This window comes from Rhododendron vialii, chromosome 3a, assembly GCF_030253575.1.
Source record: "Rhododendron vialii isolate Sample 1 chromosome 3a, ASM3025357v1".
Classification (NCBI taxonomy): Eukaryota; Viridiplantae; Streptophyta; class Magnoliopsida; order Ericales; family Ericaceae; genus Rhododendron; species Rhododendron vialii.
In genome coordinates this window covers 2,387,645-2,413,352 of record NC_080559.1, presented here as the reverse complement: position 1 = coordinate 2,413,352, position 25,708 = coordinate 2,387,645, and the positions used below count along the sequence as shown (strand labels likewise).

Sequence of the window (25,708 nt, the reverse complement as noted above, 5' to 3'; positions counted from 1 at the left end):
CTCACGGAGTTTAATTGCAATCAAGATATCCTTAGATTTCCAGGAATCACATTCCTTAGAGCTTTTGTTCTCACTGCAAAGTAGAAAAAGAAATTAATTAGAGTGATTTGCTTCGCCTATTGTGGTAGGCAATTAAGGACACGTAAATGAACTACTCAACCTAACTTACAAGTTTGCTATTCCTTCCGTCCCTAAATAAATGTCCATGTTACTATTCTGGACATTTTTAAAAATCATTTATATCTTCCAAAGTATATTATTTTTTATATGCAATATGGATCTTATTTGATAGATCTCAATTGGTTCTATTAGACAAAATTTTGAAATTATAAAAAAATGGTATAAATTAAAAGATATAACTAATTTTAAAAAAATTGAGAAAAGCGAAACTGGACATTTAATAAGGGACGGAGAGAGTAATATTCTAACCCCATAATTTTACAAGATACATGGGCAACCTTGGTTATCATGTTAATTGTTAATTTGGTCGATTTTTAGGTTTACAAATTTGTTAGACGGGGTTAAATATGTTAATGAAAGTTGTCACATGCATGACTAAAATTTTTATTTTTATTTTCCGCCAACTGATAAAGGAGATCATTTTAGGGGAAATGACGGCCCACGACACTTTGGGAGTCCAAATTACCAAGAAGGATGAGCCCATTAATTTGCAGTCTAAAAGTCATTAAGAAAACCACGTCCTTACCGGTCATTAACAGGAAACCACGTCCTTACCAATCATTAGACGGGAGGAATTATAATCCTGGGCCATCATTTTTCCAAAGAAATAAGCCTATTATTAGGTAGAAACAAAAAAAAAGAAAGAAAAAGTCCTCTAAGCTAGAATACCCACACGCAAATAGAGAGACTCAAATTAAGGGATTCAACTTGCAATCAACGTATACAATTATTTCGTGTCTCCAAAAATAGAAGGAAGTGTTTTGGGTACATGGGTCACATGTCAATAGTCCAAGGCCCCTTGAAATGTGGAAGGTATAATATTGGGTCCTTATACTTGTGATATCATCAGATAGAAATCAAACCAAGTAGAATATACTTTTTTTTTTTTTGTTGCTAATAATTCAGCTGGTGTTCAGGTCAACTTACGCATATCTCAATTAATTTTGGGGACCTAATTCTACCATCCCTTGTGGGGTGCCCAATAAAGCCGGAGCCAAAACTCTGTATCAACTGACTCCAAAAGAGTTGATGATAGCACCTGGAAATTTTTGAACAATGTACCAATATATGCTTTTTCTTAAATCCAGTACCTATCCTAAGCATGCAATATGAATAAAACTGGGCCTAAAACTTAAATCCAGAACATATCCTGAGCAATATGAATAATTTTTTTTCCATTGACCCCCAAAAAACTTGGTTCATGAAATTCAATTCAAATAGACATTATGTGCACAAATTGTGCACAAATTTTGTTGTGGGGCCCACTACGGGTCCCATACAAACTATCCGAGCCGGTCATTAAACGTAAAACATTTTTTCAAGGATTTCCTAAAAAAAGTCAACTCAATCCGATACCTATAGGTGCTTGATTCAATCATCTAAATTCTCATTCATATTTCCAGATAATGAAAAGTTAGATGATTGAATCGAGTACCTATAGATATCGGATTGAGCTGATTTTTTGCGGAGACCCTTAAAAAAATGTTTTACATTAAATGAACTGCTCGAATCGTTTGCGTGAGACCCGTGATGGACCCCACAATAAAATCTGTGCACAGGATGTCTATGTGGACAGACTTATTGCTAGATTTTTGGATGGAGATGGAGTTTTTTAGGTCTTTATGACAAACAATTAGAGCAAGGTTTTGAAAAATGATAAATCTGCCCACGCAGATTGTGCCCAGATTTTATTGTGGGGCACACTACGGGTCCACATAAACGATCCGAGCCATTCATTAAATATAATTTTTTTTCAAGAGTTCCTGTCATAAATTAGCTCAATCCAATACCCATAGGTGCTTGATCTAAGCGTCTAACTTTTCATTACCCGAAAATTTGAATAAAAATTTAGATGATTGAATCGAGTACCTATAGGTATTACATTGAGCTGATTTTTTACGGAGACCCTTGAAAAAATATTTTATATTTAATGAACGGTTCGAATTATTTATGTGGGACCCGTGGTAGACCCCACAACAAAATCTGTGCACAGATGTATGTATGATTAGCATGGTTCTTTGAAAAATCAACTCTGGTAAATGGTAACTTTTAAGTTCAAGCATGAGTAGGCCCCTCCTGAATTCTATTTGCATCAGTTGGTAAATGGGTGGCAATGTTTGATTCAAAGGTTGCCTTAGTGCCTCGTGACTTTTGGAAAAGTCACCAATGGTGATGTTTGAGCAAATGGTTACTTTGATGCATCGTGACTTTTGGAAAAGTCACCAATGGTGATTCTAGTAACAGCCACCATTTGGCTATTTAAGGGATCAAATCCCACGGGTCCAGGGACAAGACAATTTCGATTATAGTGCTTCCCTTTTGTTCCGTTCTCGTGGTGTTATCAGTTTTATACGAAGTGTTCTTGGTTTGGTCAGATCGTACATAATTTGAACCAAATACTATCGATTGCGTTGCATTTCCGGGGATCTTGTGGGGCGGGGTGCCCTACAGGCTCTGTAGTGCACATCCGGACCGTCCATCTCGATAATGGACGGCTCGGAGTTTAATCCAAACAATGAACGGTTCGGATCAATAGGATATCGGATTAAATCTGAGCCGTCGGTGCCAAAATGGACGACCGGATTGACCGCTTTACATACCCTATAGTGCGGGTTGCACTGCAGGAATCCCCAATCCGCAAATAGATGTGTAAGGATCTGTCCCAAAGAACATCAAGCAAAAACCAAGTACAAAAAAACTCAACGAAGAAATTGGGGATTATTTTTAAAAAGCCCCAATTTATTTGGAAGACGATGATCACTTCATGCCTGTTTACACTTAAAATCAATTTAGATATTGGCTTCCAAGAGCGAGACATTGATTTGTGTGGAACACTTCAGCAGTAGCAAGTCGCCTAAAACTGTCCAAAAGATTAATTAGTTAAATGATTAGGCAATATGATGTATTAAAAACATCAAATTCTTGTTGCCGATAAAAAAATAATAATAATAATTTACCTAACGGAGTTGGGGCACCTCACTAAAAAGTTCCAGTTAGCAAATGCTAGAATTTTGATTTTGGATATAGCTTACGGACAAAGTTTTTTATTTTTTCCCCTAAGTTTTAAATTTTAAAACTGAAACGGTTCAGGGATAAAATATTGGATTTTGGTCAATCAATTTTTTTAAATTTATTTTAAAGAATTTCCATTTTATTAAATATAAAGTTAACACGTGGTGCTCACGGGGCTCTTTGTGAAAAATATATCAAAGCAACAAATTTCCAAATGAGTTTTAATCGACTTAATCACGAGTTAGGGGGTGTTTCCACTAATGAACAAGGTAGTGTGAATAAGTTGATTACATGTTAGTTGTTCACACTGCTCAACAATTAAATTATTGATTAGTGTGAACAAGATGCAATTTTGGTTGTTGATTGTGAGTGCAATAATGCGAATAAGTTGTTAATTATTGTGAATAAGATGCTAAAATGTCAAAATTTATTAATTAGTGTGAACAACATGTGCAATTTTGAGATTTTCCTCCCAATAGCCTCAAAAGCCGAGCCCTCTCAAAGCCTAATCCTAATAGCATGTTAAAGCATCCTACTTAAAAAAATTGACTATGAGTGGAGATCGAGGCCGCTTAGAATCATTTACTATTATGGCTTAGAATTTTTATTTATCTTATCAATTATTTTGGTCATTACTAAATAGTAATTGGAAGTTTTATGGTGTGGATCCTAATTAGCAAGTTTCATTTCCGGGTGCTATAGTTACTATGTGCATTATTATAGTTTGAGTGCACAAGTATAATTATTAATTACAGTAGTTAGTCTATATTAGTTGGATACATGCATTAATTAATTAGCTACAAATTAGGGGTATTACCTTAGTGGGTAATTTCATAAAGTTACACGTTAGGAGATATTTTAACGGAGTAGGGTTTTTATTTGGAGAAAACGTTTAAGAGATGAAGTCGAGAAGACTGAGTAAAAGAGAGAAGCCGCAGACTTTTGGGTTCGGCTAGGTGGTGATCGGGTAAGAGATTCTTGATCCCTTTATTCTTGTTTCTTTTTCCATTCTTTGTTGTACATGGGCTGGAGTAGAGTTTGATTTTTAGTGGATGGCAGTTGGAGATCACGAGAGAGGGGAGAGTGTGGTGAACTGTTGTGCGTGCATGGGTGCTGTGAATGATGATTCGGGAGAGAGAGAGAGAGAGAGAGATATGCGTGTGCACACATGCTGCTATGATTGTGTGAGTGAGTCGGCAATTTGCATGTGGCAGAAGAGTTAAATGGTGGTGAGGTGGTGTGCTTATGCAATTGGTATGTAGACTAGATAGTTATGCTTGTGAGAACAAAGTCTATATGGTAGCTAGAGTTTAATTGGGAATGGAGAACACGTGGTTACTTAATTAGGAAACATATTGTTGGAGTTGAAAATTAGAGTTTAGGTTTTGTACGGTTCTGGTGGCTTGAGTGAGTTAGTTTTAGGATTGGTTAATTCTAATTTTACATTAGTCCGAATTCAGTTAGTGACAATATTATTATATGATTCTTTGTTTAGGTTAGCATTTTTTTGCGTGCTCGAATTGCTTTATTTTTGGACTCAAGTGAATTTGTAAGCATATTACGTATTTTCGAACTTCTTGTATCCCTTAAATTATTGTTTAGAAAATTAATGAATGAAATTGGAAACATGTACTTGTTTTATTTGGTTCTTGAAATTGGCATGCGGTTTGGTGAAACCCTTTTATTGTTCCGATAATCGTTTTGGTGAAAACTTTGTGGATATTTGTTGGGGACATATTTTGGAAGTCCAGGGAAATTAATTCTCTGTGTGCAGGTGACTCTGGTCATTAGGGAAGAGACCGGATTAGGGCAGTGACCCCAATACTTAAAAGTTGTTATTGAACGGATCATTTTTAGGAAAAAGTTACACTGGCTGCCTACTCGTGGTGACTGTAAGTTTTGATATTGGATCCAATTTTATGAGACATTTATTCACTGGCACTTGGTACTATTGATTTTGGTTGTGGTTACCTATTGTTATTGGAGATTGAATTGAGATCACCATTAAGACGTATTGGATGAATCGTTTATTAGATTAATTGATTATTTTGTTATTCACCTGGATGCCAAATCTATATTGACATAATAAATTATTTTGATCCCTGTTTTAGAACTTTATTCTAATATACGAGTTTTGCCATTCATTGAGCTCGTCAGCTGACGGATTTATTCCAACTTCTTCTTCAAGCAAAGTCAGGCAGTTAGGCAAGGACTTTGGCCGTAACTTGGGGATTTCTTTTTGCTTGACCTCGTTAGGGTGTTTCATTCTAATTTTATTTTATAAATCGCTTCCGCATTCGAAATATTTGGCAGATATTGAATTCTCTTTACTATGGTTGGTTCATTGGTATTATTTGGTTCATGGGATGTTGGTGCCTCATGCTTTTGATTGAACCGTTTTGGATTGATACTGTTTTGAATAAAATTTGCCCAGTAATTCAAAACTTTGGTATTTAATTTATTTTCTTTTTATAGGCTCGTGTTTCATGGGTTAGTCTCATGATTCACAGCCGGTCACTTACCATTTTGGGGTTTGACATTTACCACTTTCATTTTAATTTGGCAGGTGATAATTAACTAGTGTAAAATGAGTTGTTAACATGGAGTTGATACATCCCAATAAAATATCGAGCATCATAACTTTATGCAATTTACTAGGACTCATTGGTGACCCCTAACGCCCTATATAGCCAATGTTCTAAGTCACTAGGCGCTAGTCGTGCGGTCCCCTCAATCTTGTATTGTTAGCTTACGTGTTTTGTAAATCGTAAGCTCCAAGATCCAAATAGTAACTTGTTCAAATTAAGCTTGATTTCCAAGTTTAACAAGTTTCAAAAAAAAAAGAGGTTGATAGTTTACCTACAGGGCTAAACAAGCTTATTTTTGTCACAAAATACAAAGGAAAATAAGTCATTTTAGCCTTGCAGGAAACTCGATCACCTTAGTTTTTTTTTTTTTTTGAAAGGCAAAAAATGTCATTAATCTCCGAAATTGTTACAAAGATTAATAGAAACAATGAGTGATGACATTATATTCCTTTTTTTGCTCGGCTATGACATTATATTCCTAACCCGAGACCCAGCCGAATATACAACGTTAAGAATAATCCTATGCCCATCCGAGATCCAACTTAATTACCTTAGTTTAAGGGGCTAAAAACTCACAAGTTTGGCCAGTGTGATCAGTTCAGTAGATTCGGAAAGTTAGCAAATGAAGAAAACGTAGTTAAATGGTAAGATTTGTCCTACTAGAAATGGGGCAAAAATTAATACTGCGCCAAATATCAGTTCAGAATTAAAGTTAGGCGCCAAATGCATGAATACCAACTTAAGGTTAATTGTCATGAGACGTGGTTTACTTGGGGTCAAAGCAAGTTGGTTCCAGGAGAAACCAAAATGTTGCAATAAAACGAACGCTCGCAAACATCTCTTCAATCTTTTTCTTTTGAGATGAGATGTCTACATATTTATCCCTTCATTTATGTTGTATTATTATTATTATTATATTTTTTTGTTTGGATCTCAATGCAAAAGCCCTCTACTGGTAGTGGCAAGGTCATCTTCGCGGTCATAGTGGACCTATTGAGGCCCAAAAGAACAATCTGGGATCCAAAAAAGAAATGAGTCTAGACTCTTAGGCCTCGTTTGATTAGGCCTCGTTTGATAACTGTGTTAGATATGGTGGGATTCGTAAGGAGATTAGAGTGAAATTCGTAAAGAGATGGGATTAGGGGGTGAGATTCGTAAGGCGATGGAATTAGGAATATCACGTTTGTTTCGCACACATATGATAGGATTGGAATAATGAAGTTCCAACATTGCCCTTGTGGATATCAAGGGAGAATTGATTGATGAAGGAAGTATGGGCAAAGAGGTTATTTTGCAGCCAAAGGTTGGGAAATGATTAGTCATACCTGGTAGGAGGTGGGTATTGTTAATTTCATGAATTAGGAGGATTGATAATCCCATATCCATCCTAATACCATCCCCTTTTGTGCAACCAAACAATTAGTTAGAGGTCCCACAGAATTTGCAATCCTATCCAAACCTCTAACTCACTTATCAAACATGGCCTTAGAGTAGAAGAGAAATAGTACAGTACACCACCCTTACGACAGAACTATACCAGCAATTTGCAACTCTAAGAATTAACCTTATTAGCAGGCACCCAAGTAGCTCAAGCCTAAGCTTTTGTTGGAGGACACCTGGCAGCCATGCATTGGACAAGGAGAAGTAGCTCAAGGCCTGTATTGATACCTATAAATACTAGAATGGAAGGCCTTGGCAAAGGTCCCCGACCAACAACACCAGCAATTATCAAATTTATCTTTCATTTACTTTCCAGCAAAGTAATTTTGTCTTTTATTTCCTTGTACCTAAACTTTGTTAAGCCAATTAATAAAGTTTATTTTATCCTTATCGTTCAGCCCTGTTTTCTTTTCTTTCCATTTTTCACACGGTTGAAAAATACTAAGTTTTTATCCCGCAAAGGCAAACAATGAACCACATACGGCCTCATCCCTTAGGTCATACGCAATCGCTCTATACAAAAGTCATATTTGAGGCACGTAGGCCTTAGCACGAATTCGAACTATAATGCAATCCTGGCATGTCCGCATTAGGCCTAGGACTACACGACTCGTGGTTCCTGGGCCATTTTCACATTTTGGAAACAAACAAAAATGCATCAAATTAATGTGGAACAAATTTTCAAGTATCTCATCCATTCACGTCTTTCCAATGACATTAAACGTACCCAGATAACTGAAATCTTTGGAGCAAATTAATTTCAGCAGTTAACTAAGCTAACCTTTCAGTTTATTATTATTATTATTATTATTATTATATATATATATATATATATATATATATATATATCGATCGTAGTTCTAATATATATTAATACTCTACCAGAGTGTTCACTTTACATTCCAATGGCTCCCCTGCCATCATCCTCACCCTTGTTTTAGCATTGAATTGGACAACCCCAACTAGCTGTCTTTGGTGGATCATCGTACTGAGCCTTGTACTCTTTCAGAGTGTTCACGTTACATTCCAATGGCTCCCCTGCCATCATCCCCACCCTCGTTTTAGCATCGAATTCGAGCTTCACACCCGGGCACCAAATGGTCATATCAAATCCACGACGTTCTTCTCCCGGTAATTCCAGGCTCCCCTTCGCCTTTGCGAGGAACGAGAACTCAACTGGAGCACTCGAATTCAAATCCTTGGCCATTGTGTCCGAACCCCATCTCTTCACATTGGTGCTCGACCGAGGGAAAACGGCTTTCGCCATTTTTTCTCGGACTGCCTTATTGTGAGGAAAAGAGTCGGTGACGGTTGTGGAAAGAAGTTTGTTCCGATAGAAAAGCGAGACCTTGGTGTTATTGTCGAATAGAGTTGAGAAAGAGGATTTCGATATGTTGAAAGTGATTTCCCCCATGGTAGAAATCTGAGCCGAAGAGACGTCGTCATTGAGAGATAGGGATGCCGACTGGACATGGATTTTGGGTTATATGGATCCCCCAAAGAGTTGGACATGAGAACACCTAAAACAATGACGCATGTGTAAACACCGAGGCATAGCGCAACAAGGTAACTTACTTTTTTGTTGGGGGCCGGATCAGAATTGGGTTCAATAACGGAGGTGTCTGTGACAACGATGGTATTGGCATCCGTCGGAGTGTACCCTACATGGGGGGAGGGCTCGGTTTCATGACTCATACTTGGATTACTTTCCATGAGAGAGAGAGAGAGAGAGAGGGGAGAGAAGCAGTCTGTGTGTGTGTGTCAGGAGAGAGAGAGAAACAAAGAATGAAAGTGACATGATTTACATGCGTTGAACCATTTGGCCTTTAAATGCTGCGCACATGGGTAGAGAAATTGAGAAGCGCGTGTATAATTTGTTGAGTGGACCTACCCAGCATTGTACTTTTAGGTAGAGGGTGTGAAGCTATGAAATTGAAAGTTGGGACCGGCCGGGTAATTTCTCTTTCACCCATGTTTTACAACCGTGATAAATTATTTAGGTGAGAAGAGGGCCTGCAAGATTTTCAAAACACTCCTAAAAAAGATTAAAAAGTTGGGCGCGCATTTTGCCGCCAATTCACCCAATCATCCTCTGCTGATGGCGCCTTCTGCATTCGCAGCAAAGTCGTGCTTATTTTTCACGAAAATCATGCTCTTGGTCTTTTGGATTGTGATTATGTGGATATTGACAGATTGATATGTGTTGTTTACAATCACGGATGATTCTACATATTAGGTGTTCGATAAAAGTACCAAACGAGTTTTGGTATTAATTAGCACAAGAATTGTAATCTGTGGGAGTCTTAAGTCCTACACCGTAGGAATCTTTGGTACTAGTTCCAATTTTGTTGTTTCTACTTTCTCTTCCAGCCAATTTTTATGTGCTATTTCACAAGTTAAATTAAAAGCTTCAATTGTTGTTTCTTGAAAAAACAGAAAGGGAGTAAAATGGCCTCCCATTCATAGGGTGGTCATGAGTGGCAATGGTACTGCAATTCCCCTTATTCGTATCGACAAAAGGTGCAATTAAGTTCTTTAAAATTGGCTTTGTTAGTAAACTCAATTTATATTCTGTTTGTTATAGAGCTATTCGTGTTAATCTCTGTTTGCATATTTGTAATGCTATACATAGCTGACCAGGCAACTGATCGACCTTACGGCACTACTTTATTTAAGTGTTATTTAGTAATATTTTGGATTTGTCAATTTATCCCATGATGTTTTTAAACACCCAATAAGCTTAGGGTGTCTTGGTGTAAAAAGCAAGATGGTGAAACAAGAGAAAAAGTGATGTGGCTCTGTTTTAGTCTCCCAAAACTTGACTTTAGTCCGGTTATTTGAATTGAAGTTGAATCATACTTTTTTACTGTGGGAGAATTGTAATATTGCTTGTGACCTTATTGCTGCATGATGATATGTTGCAGGTGGTAGAACAGATGGATTGGTCACAACTTTGCAACCACAAAGTCAGAGGTCGTTGTATATTGTTTTATGCTATATGTGACATGATTTATCATTTTCTGTCAGTAAATTATTGACGAGTTTGTAATTTTCCTGCTTGCAGACGGCTGCCAATGTTCAGATTTTGTACAGAGACTATGGACTAGAGTATGAGTTTTGAGGAAAACACATTTGTCATTGTGGCAAATGGTAGACGAACTTGAGAGGCTAGTTAGCATATTTGTCATTTGTTTTTGCCTAAACATTGATCCAGCTAGGCTTTATGTTTTCGGTTCAATACTCGGACCATGTTCATGCTTGATTCTTGAATTTATGTGTAAAACGCTTTCAGATTAATATAAAGTTCAAGTTCTGGCTTTTTCAGTTCGTAAATGTGTTTGCCATATCATTGCAGCATGATGAACTTGTACAGTTAGCAATGGGGAGCAAATTCTACGTTCGGAGCTGGAAAATATCTAATTTAAGAAAATAACCAAGTTCACCAAAGTTTCTGAATAAAGCGAGATATTTTAAGTCCATTAACAGCTACGGTATTTGGAAAAAACTGTGATGTTACAGATGATATGATCATAGTTTTAGTAGAAAACTGTGCTTATTTGATTGAAAATGATCACGGTAAAGAAGATATGATCACAGTTTGAGTAAAAACTGTGATTAGTTCATTCAAAATGATCACGTTTTTTTTTTATAATATTGAGATGTTTAATTGAAAACAATCACGTTTCTTACTTATCAAGCACGGTTTTTTATTAGCTTGTATCACAGTTTATAACCGTAATTAAAATCAAAAGATCACAGTTTAATAACGGCCCGATAGACTACAGTTTTATAACCGTGATTAAAATCAAAATCACGGATAATAAGTGTGATCATTAAGCATTATTGTAGTAGTGCCGGATGTATCAAATATTATACATGCGAATAATTTTTCAAGTACGTTACTGTGTCACAGCAGTAAGTGCAGCTTGCAATGAGTGCGGGCTCACTAGTTTGACTCCCGGCCAGCTCATTTTTTACGCCTTGACGGTTTTGGAACTCGTTCAAAAATGGTTATAAATAGATGCTTCTGAGATTTGAACTCACAACCAAAGGTGTTAAAGAGATCGAGAGTTCGAACACTAGCCACTAAACCACAAGCCTGTCTTCTTTTCCCTAACGAAAAAATAATTAATATAAAAAAAATGAGAGGCCCAATTTTCAAACACCGCCTAGGGCCCCGAAAATGTTAGGAACGGGCCTGGCTTCTTCCCTTTTGTTCTTTACTTTTTTTAACCTATTCTTCTTTCCTAGGCCACGTTGACTCCATGGGACTTTACTGGGGCTCACCTATCCTGTTAGAGAATAAGATATACACCTTAAACAAGGTTATGGAGCCATCCCTTCTGCTCAAGTGGAGGGAGGTCTCCCTCCACTTGATCTCCCTCCACTTGAGTAGAGAGAATGGTTCTGTATACCTTATTTGCCTGAGTCACAGCAGGGGAATAACAGCAGGCCCGAGCCTTCTTCCTTTACGTTTTCGGTTGCTCTCTCTTCTCAAATTGTGACAACTATATCCACCTTGCCTACCTTTTTGTATTAGGAGAACCTTTCCAGGAGAGGTGCTGCTTTGGCCACCTTGAACGCATTATGGGCTCGGTTTTTCGGGGAGAGCACCTCAATGTTGCCGGCTGGCTACTGGAGCATTTGGGAGGTATAAGTTAGAACTAGCGATTCCCAATTTCAGCTCTTGCATATATACTTGCTTAAAATTCTTCAACAAAGGCTGGTTTTTCCTCTGTCATCCTCATTTTAATTTTAGCAACTCCAGCTATACATGCATGGGATATGCCAAAAATAGTAGATTGACTGGTCAATAACGGAAAACCATTATAGAATCTTGTTCTGCACAAATGGTTGTAATGAGGTGCCAAGGTCTATCCAAACAGTTTGTTTACCGATTTCTATATCCAAGTCAGCAGTTTCAATACATGATCATTTACACCTATGCATATCGAATTGCCTTAAATACAGTCGCCTTTCTTGGCTTTCAAAAGTTAGCTCACTACTTAAAGGTTCCTCCCAAAGCAACGTTACTTGTTCACGCGATCAGGTAAATAGACATACTTGTGGCTCTTTTCCATTTATAAAGTTCTGTTATAGTAAGTTTGATTAACCATAGTCTATGACTCTATGACCTTGATCAGCTTGTCACATCACTTCTTGGAGGTTTTGTTAGCATCGCTGTGATGTGGTGTCATGTTGACATGGTCAAAAATTATTGTACCAAAGCAAACGTACCAGTAGGAAGCCTGGGGAGTTGCCCATCCATGGATATGTACTACTCGACTACAAACCTATGGGGATTCTTCGGTTCAAAGCAGATCATATCCGAAGGCAATTATACAGGAATCATACAGTATATGTTGTCTACCTTTCTTCAGTGGCTGAATTCTTTTTGTCTCTACTGTCTCAGAAGTGGAGCTTCCTCAAGAAAATAAAACTTCCTATTGTACTAGCAGCAACGTCGGTAAATCTGCCAGCTATAGCAGCGAACATCAGCTCATGGTTGTTTGTGGGAACTTCTTTCCCGCTTATTGTCTAGCAGCTGTTTACTTGCTGGTCACCAACCCATCGGTATATTCTGTCTTTATCCGTCTCAACAGGGGCCACGGTTACCAATTTGTTAAGTGTATTACTGCAAGTCTTAATGACCTTCTTCCAGTTTAATATCGCAGAGTGATGGGGCCGCGGAAGCAAAAGACCAATGTCCACTCGCCAGAAGCCCCGCCACACCTGGCATGGTGGTCAAAGGTTGCCCAGTGATATGACACGAAACTTGACTTTTATTTGTTGGTGTGCTGTTGTATTTTGTTTCAGCTTTCTATTATACCTTGTATAGAAAGAAACAATGTCGATGGTACTCTTAATGTACGGGAGGCTTTCTATAATAGTTGTGTGGAGATTTCATGATGCATATATCATTGAACGCGAATGAAAAGTACAATGCAAGTTCCTAATGGTTTATAATTCTTTTTCCTTTCTTTTTCTATGGTTTGAACCACAATTCCAAGTTCCTCCACGTATTTATTATCTATGAGATTCATAAATCTCACGGTTGATCATGCTTCCGGTTTTGGGGCATGACATTCCCAAGCTCTCCAAGACCAGTGATTCAAAATTCAAATAAGAATGGTTGGCATGGCAGTACTAGTAATTGTGCTCAATATGAGGTCACTATGTCTACAAGTACAAAAATGTTGTCATCCTTGTATTATCTTGGGAAACCCTACACCATTTTTATGAGTGGATATTTATTAGCAATATATGACGAAGTTACCTGTGCGATGGATTCCTCAGCTTGGCAAGTGTTGCGTACTGCTGGTTCAGTCGTTTCATGGTAAAGCAATGGTCCATCGAAAGGCACAAGCCTCGACGGTAATTGTAAATGTAATTGGTGATTTCTGGATACGACAAACCGTTGGAGTCTATGTTTATTATTTTTCCATTTGGGTTTTGGGAGGTGGTTTAATTTTGTCTAACTTAGATACTCCTCCCGTTGTTCAAGAGTTGATCGCGAAGGCCGTGTCGTACATTTTGGTTGGAAAGGTACATGCATCTCATGTGCATTTAGCTTAATATTTTTCCATGCATCATTAAAGCTTTTCAATGTCTTAATCTTTTATGAAATATCTTGTATGAACTAACCTTACATTAGTGGCCTTGTTTTATTTGAAGAAATTTTTTGTTTAAGGCATTTTAAGTGCTTGTGCCTAAGTAGCGCCTTAGCGGTGCCTTAACAGACTAAGGCCCTTGCATGCGTATTAAGAGAGCCTTAGTAGTGCCTTAGCAGACTAAGGTCTTTGCATTCATGTTAAGAGTGCCTTAGTAGGGCGCTCTAGCATTTTTTCCTGCTTGATCATATATAAGCTTATTTTTCATTATTCTAGGGCACAAGAACGATATAGCCCACTTTAGAGAGAGAAAAACAATACCTCTCTTGCTCTTGTGCTTTCAATTGCTTTTGGATGATTTGAATCACTACAAGAAAATCGTTCTATAGCAACGGTCGAAAGCGTTGCCAAAAAACCCAAAAACCGTTGGTAGAGACCCGTTTAGGCTATACCAACGGTTCAGCCAAACCGTTGCAATATATCCGTTGCTATAGAGGTATAGCAACGGTTTTGACGAGCGTTGGTATAAATTTTTTTTTACCAACGGTTTCATTAGCAACGGTTATAACCGTTGCTAAAGGCAATTTTCATTTTTTTAAAAACCAACCACTGTGTGACGTAAGCCTCCACGTGGCGCTGACGTGGCACCCGTGTGGCGGCCTACGTGGCACCCACGTGGCACCCACGTGGCGGGTGAAATATTCTTGCTCCTCCTGAGAATCGAACCTTCGACCTAGTGTGTGCGCGCGCGTGCGCGAACCAACTGTGCTAGCCAATAAATTGTGAAAAATTATACACCTTTTAATATTTATACTATACTAACCGGTTTTTTTTAATTCTTTTTTTTTAAATCCGGTTTCTAGTAACGGTTAATGAAAACCGATGCTATAGACCAATTTATAGTAACGGTTATTGAAAACCGTTGTTAAAGGTCAGTTTTTAGCAACGGTTAATGAAAACCGTTGCTATAGTCCAGTTTTTAGCAACGGTTAATGAAAACCATTGCTATAGTGTTATAATCTACTAACGGTCACATGAAAACCGTTGCTATAGTCTTGTTTCTAGTAACGTTTTGGAAACCGTTACTATACACCATCTATACCAACGGTTTTTTTAATCGTTGCTAAAAAACCGTTGTTAGATCCTAAATTTCTTGTAGTGAATCTAGCATTCAATCATCTTTGTTCAATCTAGAGAAATACTTTTATGATCCATGTATTCTCTCTAGGTTGATTTTTTTGCATAGAAACCTTCACTTTACAAAATCCATACTTTCATGCCTATGAATCTACATGGCCCGATGATACCAGAGCCATTCTAGAGTGGAGAACGAGATGGTGCTGCTCGAGGAGTCCATGGAATTAAGAAGGGGCACAGGGTGCTAGGAAATTAAGGAGTGGAGTTAGGTGTAACTTAGGGTAAAGTTGGTAATTCTTAACTTGTTGTCTTTTGCCTAACCTTTTGATTTATGGAAATTTGAGTAGATTAGGCCGTGATTTTATGCTTAGGATGTGTTTGACCCTGAGTAATTTCCACATATATCTCGGTGTTTGCGTTCTTTAGTTTTATCGTTCTTTACTTATATTGTTGAATTGAATAGCATGACATGGAGATTGGATAGCCGTTTGAGTTGTTAGTTGCTATAAATTTAAATTAAAAAATTAGTCTAGGGTCCATTATAGCATGTTTGTAACCCATCAAGTCTACCTCCCAAGTTTGTAACCCATTAGGTCCACTCAGACAAGAGCCTTGTTTGGCCAAGACAAAAAAAAGTATTTTTATTCTTCTTTATTGTTTGTATTAGTCAAACTAGGCCCTTGTCAAGCCAAAAAAGAATTAATACAAGACAAAAATATCCTTCCCAATTTTTTTATATAGAATTTTGACAACTCTCTCTCTACATTCTAGATCTCACCCGCTCCGCCATTGCATACATAATCTTATAAACATATAACCTTAAATAAGGTTATATGTTTATTTTTTTGTCACATATATAACGTTTTGTATGTGTGTATTTATTTATGTGACATCTTCGTCATCTCTGATTACACATATAACCTCATTTTTTTTTGTCACATATATAATGTTTTTTTGTGTATATTTATTTATGTGATATCTCCGCCATATTTGATCACACATATAACCTTATAAACATGTATTTTTATTTTTCACATATATAACATTTTTTTTTTGTTTGAATTCGACATATATATAAGCTTATATGTGTTTTGCTCAACAAAGACAAAACTAAAAATACAAATATCCAGTCCTCGTCAGCCCCCGACATAGATAATTAATTTACATATATAACGTCATATGCTACAAAAAATAGAGATGAAGAAAAAAAAATAACAAAGAAACAAAAAGAAATCCTTGGACTAAGATCCATCAATGGCGAACGAAACAAAATCAAAAGGCACCGTCTGTTGGTTCCACGACCACAAGTGCTTTGGCTTCTTCCGTGACCTAAACGACGACGACATCCTCCTCAACGACGTCGTTGCCGACTTTGACCTCTCCTCCCTCGACATCATCCCCTCCATGGCAGCCGTCGACGATGATTCCTCCAAACCGGACGAAGAACGGCGTTCGTGGTTGATCGTGCCAACGCCACTGGGTTTTTCATTGGACAGTGATCGTCGGATGCTGGACCTCAGACGAAAAGACGGTGCTACAGATCTGGGATAGAGAGAGAGGTGGTGTTACAGATTTGTTTCTAGGGTTTCTCTTTATGAATGGTTATATAGGATGAGTATTTTGTCATAGGAATTATTTTATTAGGTTATTGGACTAGAGGGGTTAGTAACTTAAGAAGTGGACTAAAAGGGTTATGAAAGTGCTATAGTGGATCTCCCAAAAATTCTCCCAATTTAAATTGGTAGTCCCATTCACCCCCCTTTGGGACTTTGTTGGGCTTTAGATAATTTTAATTGGTATTAGAGCGGGCTACTCCTTGTTGGTATAATTGCCTGAGTAGATCTTGTTTTTGCGCTATGGATAGAGATAACCTTATGGAGGGTACTTCTAATTTTTGATCTCCTTATTTCGATGGAAGTTACTATGCCCTCTGGAAAATGAAAATGAAAAATCATTTAATATCTCAAGGCATTAGGGTTTGGAGGTCTATTCGGTAGGGTTACGAATAACCTACAATCGAGGATGCCACCACTAAGGTGATTAAAGCAAAAAAGGAGTCCGAGTGGAATTCCGGGTATAATATGAGTTGTGAGGCTAATGCACGTGCTTTGGGTGCCATCTTTGGTGCTATGTCTAGGAACGAAGTCACACGTATTTCCTCTTGTGTCACGGCCAAAGAGGCTTAAGAAATACTTCGTATATCTCATGAGGGAATAGAGACAATTAGAGTGTCTAAAATTCAAATCTGCACTACGAAATTCGAGCAACTTAAAATGCATGAAGAGGAAAACTTTGATAGTTTCAATTCTAGGCTAACATAATATGTGTATTTACGCTAAATGTCTTACCGTGGCCAAATGGGAGGTGGAAACTCCAGCAAATGAAGGTTTGTGGTTGTGCAAAAGAGGAGGAACGAGCAAAGGTCAGGCTTAGTACGTTGCTTCTATAAAAGAGGAGGAACACGAAAACATGGGAATGTCAGTTAAATTTTGGTGGTTCTAGAGAAGAGAGCGCGTAAGCCATTAAACACCATTCCACAACCTATAAAAGCAAGAACTGAATGAAAGAGGGTTCCCTCACTATACAAATAATCTGGTTTTGTCTTCTCCGAGCCGTCGTCATATTTTAGGGTTCATTTCCATGCAATGATAGGTCTAGTTCTTTCCTTTCCGTTAATGAGTTGAGAGCCTTTGTTTCCAATTTTACTTGGAGCAAAACTATCTCAATTTAAAGTCAGAGGAGGGGAATAGCAGCAGGCCCGACCCTTCCCTGCTTTACGTGTTGGGTTGCTCTCTCTTCTCAAATAGTGACAACTATATCCACCTTGGCTACCTTTTGTATTTGGAGAACCTTTCTAGGGTCTCGCTCTACGACTGGAGAGGTGCTGCTTTGGCCACCTTGTATGCATTTATGGGCTCAGTTTTCCGGGGAGAGCACCTCAACGTTGCAGCGTTGCTGGCTGGCTAGTGGAGGGTTTGGAAGGTATACTTGCTTAAAATTCTTCAACAAAGGCTGGTTTTTCCTCTGTCATGCTCATTTTAATTTTAGCAACTCCAGCAGAACAAATGGTTGTTAGAATCTTGTTCTGCACAAAGGTCAATAATGGAATACCATTTTTGAATCTTGTTCTGCACAAATGGTTGTAATGTGGAGTCAAGGTCTATCCAAAAGTGGATAATTTTGCCAGCTCCAATTCCTATTTTCTCTCCTTTCTTTCTGCAAGGCCCCCCAATGTTCCTCCAGGAACTTGCATAAAAGGAACTACCCGTTCAGAAGAGAGAAGACGAAGGAAAAAACAAAAGACATAACATCCCCGATCTTCTGAATCTTCTCTGAAGAGGAGGGAACAACCTAACGGTTTGATGTCGGTTTTCCTACCCGACTCAATGAGAATATAGCTTCATAGCTCTACGACCAAGCATATCATCCCCTATCTTCGTTGCACCCTGGACGGAGATATATTTCCTTTCACACGTTCGAATGAGAAAACAGACAGCCGAAAAGGGAGGGGAAAGGAAAAAACATAAGAGATATCTACTTGATTTTAGGCTTCTCTTGCTTGGCCTATAATCTTTCCCGCTGTAAGTTTGTTGAATATAATCGATTGGTCATTAGTTCCAGAAATCGGTCATTAATTACTCACCGATCCCCATCTGCATTTCGTTCTTGCGTTTCTACTTTCTCATATTTTCTAGCATACATCCAATGATTTTCTTTCTTGAACATGTTAATCAGCTTCTTATTTGTCGGCCTCTTCACAAATTCGGCGACATCACCCAATTGAGCATCCATATCAGGCTTCATCAGCGACATCACAATGATGCCGCTTGTGCTTATTTGGATAGCTATGGTAGGCATTTTGATTGCGCTTTCTGTAATAATCAGTACTCCTGCAGCTTACGACACACAGAAGATTCCCATAGTCATGACAGAGATGTACGATGCTTCCGGAAACAAGTACAGTATCAGTGAACTCCTAAATGGTGGTCGAATAATTTTAAATGTGAATGCATACGGGGAGTACTCCGTCACTCGCTTCACCACATTTAGAATTGCCTCATATGCCTTATTGTTCTCAGCAATATCAACGGGCTTGGTGCAAGTACTAACGAAGTATGGAAGGTATTATTAGTTCATCTGTCCACTCGCCAGATGTCCCACCGCACCTGGCATAGTGGTCAAATCTCTGTTGTCATGGCTTCTCTCGCTCATGGCTGTTTTTTGGCTCTTCCTGGCCGTTTCTCTTTCCTAGCTTCTCCTGGTTTCTCTTGGCTTTGCTTGGCGTGGCTGCTCCTGGTTTCTTTTTAATTGGCTTGGTTGTTCTTGGTTTCTCGTGGCTTTTTCAAACTCAAGTTAGTAGATCTACTTGAGTTTGAAGGGGGATGTTAACATAATATTGAGAAATATTATGTTACCATGTTTTGTAGGTTTTATTATTCATGTTTCCAAGTTGGACTGATTTCTTTATAATGCATGTTTCCTATTTAGTTTATATTTCGTAGTGACCAAGAACATTGTAGCCTATATAAAGGCATGCTAGGGTTATATTTCATACATAATCAATAATACATCATTCCGCTTTTATTCACAGTGGACATGAAACTTGAGCTTTTGTTTGTTGGTGTCCTGTTGTATATTGTTTCGGCTTTCAATTATACCTTGTCTAGAAACAACGTCGATAGTACTCTATCGTACGGGAGGCTTTCTACAATAGTTGTGTTGAGATTTCATGATGCATGTATCATTGAACGCGAATGAAAAGTACAATGCAAGTTCCTAACGGTTTATAATTCTTTTTTCCTTTCTTTTTCTATGTTTGAACCACAATTGCAAGTTCCTCCACATATTTATTATCTATGATATGAGATTCATAAATCTCACGGCTGGTCATGCTCCCGATTTTGGGGCATGACATTCCCAAGCTCTCCAACACCAGTACTTCAAATTTTAAATAAGAATGATTGGCAAGGCAGTACTAACAGTTGTACTCAATATGAGGTCAACTATGTCTACAAGTACAGAAAAATGTTGTCATCCTTGTATTATCTTGGGAAACCCTTCACCATTAATATGAGTGGAGATTTATTAGCAATATATGACGAAGTTAAGTAAAGCAATGGTCCGTCGAAAGGCTCAAGCGTCGACAATAATTGTAAATGTAATTGGCGATTTTTGGATACGACAAACCCTTGGAGTCTATGTTAATTTATTCTTTTTTCTTTTGGGTTTGGGAGGTGGTTTTATTTTATCTAACTTAGATACTCCGCCCGTAGGTTCAAGAGTTGATTGCGAAAGCCGTGACGTACATTTTGCTAGGAAAGGTATATGCATCTCATGTACATTTAGCTTAATATTTTTCGATGCATCAGTAAAGCTCAGGGGCGGACCCAGGATTTAGTTGTAATGGGGTCAAATATTTACAATACATGTAATTTCGTGGGATCTTTTGGGCAAAAATATTATCTTTTGGGACAAAATTACAAAATACTCCTCAAAACTATACCTACTCTAGAGGTATTTTCGAACTCAGTGGGGTCCCCGCTGGCCCTATACTGGTTTCGCCACTGGTAAAGCTTTTCAATTTCTTAATCTTTTATGAAATATCTTGTATGAACTAACCTTACATTAGTGGCACTGTTTTATTAGAAGAAATTTTTTGTCTAAGGCATTTTAAGTGCTTGCGCCTAAGTAGCGCCTTAGCAGTGCCTTAATAGACTAAGGCCATTGCATGCATGTTAAGAGAGCCTCAGTAGTGCCTTAGTAGACTAAGGCTCTTGCATGCGTGTTAAGAGTGCCTTAGTAGGGCACTGTAGCATTTTTTCCTGCTTGGTTATATGTAAGCTTATTTTTCATTATTCTAGGGCACAAGAGAGATATAGACCACTTTAGAGAGAGAAAAACAATACCTCTCTTGATCTTGTGCTTTCAATTGCTTTTGGATGATTTGAATCTAGCATTCAATCATCCTTGTTCAATCTAGAGAAATACTTTCATGATCCATGTATTCTCTTGTAATACCCTGACTTTTAATTGTGATTAGAATTTAAGTAAGTGTTGAACTTGATGTTAATTATGTGATTTTGGCTTTGTTTTACTAGTTATTAGGAAATGGAACATAGGTGGTTATAGGTCACACCAACACATGAATTTTTTTCTTGTAATTTGTTAAATTGAAGGAACGTGTAACATCTCCCCCATTCTCATCACACGTATAGAGAGAGAGAGAGAGAGAGAGAGAGAGAGAGAGGAACTGCTCGGTGAGAAGAAAAAAAGAAAAGAAGAGGAAAATCTTGAAGATTTCTTCCTAGATTTGGATTGAAGCCTAATTTGGTAAGTACATGCCTAGACGAGTGAGATTCCTTGTTCTTGATGTTCAATTTTTACTAGAAGTGCTGAATCTAAGTGGGTTTAGGGTAGAGATTGAAGTTTGTGTTGAAAACCCATGAACCTCCTTTAAATTCCTAGAAATTGACATGTTTGAAGTTGTGTAATTCATGAATTTGGTATATTTGAGGTAGCCCATGAGTATGTTCAAGTTTACTTATGTTATGTGAAGCTTTTGTATGAGTTTTGATGTGAATTTTAGGGTTTTACTTCAGAAATTCGTCCAGGTTGTGGATAGGCAATTTAGAGCTTCAACAGAATCGAATCTGCCATGTTCTTGAGGGATTTTTCTCACCAACTTCCCGACCTTGATATTTTTGATATTTTTACTGTAAATGCCTGTATGTGTCTTCTTTATTGTGTAAAATTTTCAGAACCTAACTCAAAATGTGGAAGGAGTTAAAAATCGTTAACCGACCTGCTGTTCTGGTATCTGCAGTGCTGACAGCATCGTCGCACTTTACGGAAACGGTCATATTTTTCAGCTCGGGTAATGAAATTTCGATCCGATTTCTGATTTTGAAACTAGACTCATAGACCTAAAAAAATGCATGAAGATTGTGTCTCAGTTATTCTTGTGCAAAGTCAGCTTTTGCGTTAAAGTGGATGGAACTGCAGATTCTGAAATTATTTCCTGAGATTGGTTGTTTTACTTCATATCTTTCACTCTAGGACCTTATGTTCATTAAAGATAGGCGTGTTTAGCTTCTTCTAATCATGTTTTGTTGCCTAATTGTCTTAGGAGATTTGGGTGACACGTGGACGCGAGGTGAGTGATTTAATACTTAAACACATGGTTTTGAACTTGTTTTCCTTATTGAGCTTAATTGAACATGTTTTATAAATTATGTACTCCATGAATAACAGTGAAAGGTGGACCTATTTGTGAAATATTTGCGAATCTATTTAATGGCATTCCCAACGTCCGATCTTGCTAGGGGACGGCTTAATGGCTAGCAAGGGTGTTTGAGGTTGGTGTGTGTTTTGGGATAGTGCATAGACGTCTGGCTTATCCACTATCGGGGACGCCTAGTAGCTTTTGAATTTTGAATAGCGAAATGTGCATTATATTTGGCTTACAGTTTCGAGCTCTTTGTTTTGAAATATTATCGAATTATTTTGCATTGTCCATGGAAGGCATGTAAGTTAAGTATTAATCATTCACACGAGCTTTGGCTTATGGATTTTCTTTTCCACCTTTCAGGAAGCGTTGAGTAGGGTGGCATGGTGTTTACTTTTGGGATGTGTGTATTTTTGAAAACTTGTAAAATGAAGTTATGCTTGTAGACACTTAGCTTTGTATATGGTTTGTTAGCTTTTGAGTTTGTAAGTAAGCTCAGCTCTGAGAGGTTTACCTTTTGGTTTGTAAAACCTATGTAAGACTTTGGTTTGTTATTAATAATAGTTGACTTTTGCTTCCGCTGTTATGTTTAGCCCCTTTTGATTATCACTTGTTTAGGTGATATTTGATTTGAGATTTGGCCTTAGTGAGAAATCACTGGCATTTGTCATGATTAAGACCTCAAGGGGCGGGTCAGGGTCGTGACATCTCTCTAGGTTGATTCTTTCGCATAAAAACCTTCACTTTACAAAATCCATACTTTCATGCCTATGAATCTACATGGCCAGATGATACCGGAGCCGTTTTAGAGCGGAGAATGAGATGGTGTTGCTCAAGGAGTCCATGGAATTAAGAAGGGGCATAGGGTGTTGGGCAAGAAGCGGAGTTAGGTGTAGCTTGGGGTAAAGTTGGTAATTCCTAACTTGTTGTCTTTTTCCTAACTTTTTGATTTATCACTACAAGAAAAATGAAAATTAGTGACGAAAAAGTGGCAACGAAATTTAATTTTGTCACTAAATAAGTATATTTGACGACGAAAAAATAAATTCGTCATTATTTTGATAACTTTCGCAACGAAATAATTTCGTCACCAATTATGCCTGTTTAGCGACGAAAAAAATATTTTCGTCACTAAAGGTACCCATTTTGCGATAAAATACATTTTTCGTCGCCGAAAGCTTAAAAAATGTGACAAAATTATTTTGTCACTAAAGATAATCATTTGGTGACAAAAAATATATTTCGTCGCCAAATGTGAGTAATTTAGTAACGAAATATTTTTTTCGTCACCAAATGCTTAACTTTGGTGACGAAAAATAATTTCGTCATCATTTTAACGCTTTCAGCGACAAAAAATATATTTCGTTGTCAAATGGGTACCTTTCGTGACGAAATTTATGAATTGCGCTTTGTCACTAAATGTATTTCGGACATAACTCTTTACTAAAATCTTCGATTGAGATAATTCAAATTGGGTTTGAACAATAACTCAATTGCCTACAACTTTCATGTTTATCAAAATTGCTAATTTTAATGTTTAAAGGTCCAAAATTACATTCGAAATATATTTTCATTTTAAACATATGTGTTATATATTAGATATTTCAAATATTTACTGAAAAGTGTGTGTAGTGCAGTTGGTTGGAGCTTGTGCGAAAAACTCAAGGGACTTGGGTTCGAAACCCAGCAGGAGCAAGAAAGATGGATTTCTTTTCCCATATGAAAACATCTTTCGCAACGAAAAATTTCGTCACCGATTTCTTATATTAGTGACAAAAAATTTCGTCACCAATGTGACCCATCGGTGATGAATTTTTTGGTCGTCAAAAAACACAATAAGTGAGGAAAAAAATTTCGTCACCAATTATTCACTTTTTGGTGACGAAATATTTCGTCATCAAAAAGCACTATAGGTGACGAAAAATAGATTTCGTCACCAGGTAGGAATCCTCGACAACCTTTAGTCGACAAATTTTTTTTCGTCACCTATATTATTTGTGACGAAAAACATGCAATTTGTGACGATTTTCATCCGTCACCCAATTGAATTTTTCTTGTAGTGTATGAAAATTTGAGTAGATTTGGCCGTGGTTTTATGCTTATGGTGTGTTTGACCCTAAGTAGTTTCCACATATCTCGGTGTTTGCGTTCTTTAGTTTTATCGCTCTTTACTTATATTGTTGAATTGAATAGTGTGGCATGGAGATTGGATAGATGTTTGAGTTGTTAGTTGCTATATATTTAAATGGGTAGTCCCATTCACCCCCCTCTGGAACTTTGTAGCGCTTTAGATAATTTCAATTGGTATCAGAGTGGGCTGCTCTTTGCTGGTATAATTGCTTGAGTATATCTTTTTTTGCTCTATGGATAGAGATAACCTTATGGAGGGTGCTTCTAATTTTCGACCTCCTTATTTCGATGGAAGTCACTACGCCCTCTGGAAAATGAAAATGAAAAATCATTTAATATCTCAAGGTAATAGGGTTTGGAGGTTTGTTCTGTACGGTAACGAAGAACCTGCAATTGAGGATGCCACCACTAAGGTGATTAAAGCAAAAAAGTAGGGCTGCTCGCGGTCCGGTTCGGTTCGGATTTCTAAGAATCCGAAAACCGAACCGCTAGTCACGGTTTTTACAAAATGAAATCTGTGTCCGGACCAAAAATCTTACAGTTCGGTTCCAATCCAATCCGTGACTCGCGGATCGGTTACGGTTTTGTCCACAGATTTTAGCAAAAATAAAGCTTAAGCATATATCCCACACTTAGAGGGAAGAAGGTTACACTCAAAATTAAGTTTAACATCACCAGAAAATACTTGCTACATAAACTATCAAAGGCTTACTTTCGAAATTATATTCAAAATAATCTAAACACTAGTAGATTGTATAATTATTTTTTTTGGAAAAGACACGAACTACAAACTAAACTAGGTTACCCGTAATGTATGCAAAAACTACGATTTACCCTCTATATTTTATATACATTTACACTATATCCCATTATTAAGATAAAAATACTACAATTGGTAGAAAAAAGTTTTAACATTACTAACAATTAATTACATAAATACACACACATATATATTTATTATTTATTTATATAAAATAAATATCTCACGGTCCGGTTCGGTTAATCCACTGTTTCGTAATGAAAATTTGTGGACCAAACCGCGAGTTTCGATTTTCTAATTTTTCAATCTGTGTCCAGACTATTAATTCACGGACAAAATCCAAAAGGTACGAATCGGTTAGGTCCGGACCGGTTTCACGGTTCACCGGATTTTTTGAGCAACCCAACAAAAAAGGAGTCTGAGTAGAATTCTGGTGATAATATGAGTTGTGAGGCTACTGCACGTGCTTTGGGTGCCATCTTTGGTGCTATGTCTAGAAACAAAGTCACACGTATTTCCTCTTGTGTCATGGCCAAAGAGGCTTAAGAAATACTTCATATATACGTTAGAGTGTCTAAGCTTCAAATGTACATCATGAAATTTGAGCAACTTAAACTACATGACG

The 25,708-nt window shown here is 37.6% G+C and overlaps 2 long non-coding RNA genes across 3 annotated transcripts; both read left to right on the top strand.

Annotated features, from left to right (window-relative positions):
- The first annotated feature begins 17,483 nt into the window (after nucleotides 1–17,483).
- LOC131319016 (uncharacterized) lies at nucleotides 17,484–19,558 on the top strand. Of its 2 annotated transcripts, XR_009197863.1 has the most exons (3): nucleotides 17,484–17,950; nucleotides 18,192–18,549; nucleotides 18,704–19,558. It is a non-coding gene; the product is annotated as an uncharacterized LOC131319016 (long non-coding RNA). The 2 variants fall into 2 exon arrangements; XR_009197864.1 differs by lacking the exon at nucleotides 17,484–17,950 and having other exon boundaries at nucleotides 18,063–18,549.
- Nucleotides 19,559–21,185: 1,627 nt separating this feature from the next.
- Nucleotides 21,186–22,771, top strand: LOC131319017 (uncharacterized). The gene is made up of 2 exons (XR_009197865.1): nucleotides 21,186–21,302; nucleotides 22,098–22,771. It is a non-coding gene; the product is annotated as an uncharacterized LOC131319017 (long non-coding RNA).
- The last annotated feature ends 2,937 nt before the right edge of the window (nucleotides 22,772–25,708 follow it).